Raw genomic sequence first — 1,644 nt, forward strand, 5'->3', positions numbered from 1 at the left:
TCAATCTGTAATCTCAACAGTCTCACAAACATGAGACATAGTATTTCTGATACAAAGTCAAGGGAAAAGGCCTCCTTTGAAGAGTGAGCCTGTAAATGGCGGAAGGGGGGGGGAAGTGTGCATGCATCGGACCTCCTACAGTTCAGTCCACCTTCTTCATACATGGTGGTGGTGGGGAAAGGGCCGTCAAGTTGTGGCTGACTCATGGAGACCCCACAAGCCTTTCAAGGCAAGAGACGTCCAGAGGTGGTTTGCCGTTGCCTATCTCTGCGTCATGATCGTGGCCTTCCTTGGTGGTCTCCCATCCAAATACTAACCAGAGATGACTTCGCTTAGCTTCCCAGATCCTAGCCTGGGCTATCCAGTCAGGTCTCCTCACGCGTGGCTGACTGCAGTCCTCAATGAGGGCCACAAGCAGTGAGGCTTGCAGAAACAAGGATGTTATAAAACTCAGGGTAAAAACTAGCCTCACCAAAATCAACACCCTAAGCAGTAGTGTTTCCCAGTCTGACTACCAGAGATCAGCCAGAAGATGGATCTTATACAAGCCAACTGTGTGTTTACACAGGTAGGGAGCCTTCTTTTAGAGATGTAACTCCAAACCCTCCACATTGTTTCCCATGTCATCTTCCCGTCTTTTTCGAGACTTGGATTGTGGCAAATGTTTGGCTTGGAACAGAATGGCACCACTAGCCCGACTGGTGTGGGCTGCTGAGCAGTTTTGATGCATCTAGCCGAAATGGTTGGGTTAGTGATTTCATTGTGCCTTGCCGCTTTCTGGCTGTGCTGCTGTTTTCAAATGTCTTGCAGTGTGGTCCCTTCCTAGCTAAGAGGCCATTGCCATCAGTTCCTGAAGGGGCTAGTGATGGCCCAAGGGAGTCCAGTTGGTAGCCCATGACCTACTGTTCCTGGGGCAACTTAAATCCTGTGTAAAAAGGTAAAGGTAAAGGTTCCCTTGCTCAAAAGCCAGTCGAGTCTGACTCTAGGGTTGCGGTGCTCATCTCCGTTTCAAAGCCAAAGAGCCAGCGCTGTCTGAAGACATTTCCGTGGTCATGTGGCCGGCATGACTAAACACCAAGGTGCACGGAACGCTGTTACCTTCCCACCGAAGTGGTACCTATTTATCTACTTGCAATTTCTTGCTTTCGAACTGCTGGGTTGGCAGGCTTTACCTACCTGTATACTCCCTGTTTTGCACTGACTGACGATGCCCCTCTGTACCTTTAGACCTACTCAGCACACAATTCTGGAGACAGGATAGGGCCCATAGTTCTGTTGCTGATTCAGGAGGTCCCTGCTGCCCTCTGGGGCTGCCCTGAGATTAGAATGCCGGTTTTCCAATTTTCTCTAATTTAAAGCCTTTTTACAATTAACAACAACAACAAAAGAAAATTTAAAATAACATAAGATCTTTATATAAACCAAAGCCACAAAAATGTCATACTGAATTATTTGGTTACAAATTGGCTCATAGGTATTTGACAGATAGATGAGGGGGGGAAATTAAATGGAAAGCATTGTCAGAAACAGCGCGCCGGTGCAGCCATGTCTGTGGAAAAGGAAGAAATTATCTATTTGGGGGGCAAAGGTTTTAATTGACACTTTTTTTCACCATCACTTAGAACCTCGATAGTAACCTTTGCC

This window comes from Gekko japonicus, unplaced genomic scaffold, assembly GCF_001447785.1.
Source record: "Gekko japonicus isolate JY-2015 unplaced genomic scaffold, Gekko_japonicus_V1.1 scaffold834, whole genome shotgun sequence".
In the NCBI taxonomy this organism is placed as follows: domain Eukaryota; kingdom Metazoa; phylum Chordata; class Lepidosauria; order Squamata; family Gekkonidae; genus Gekko; species Gekko japonicus.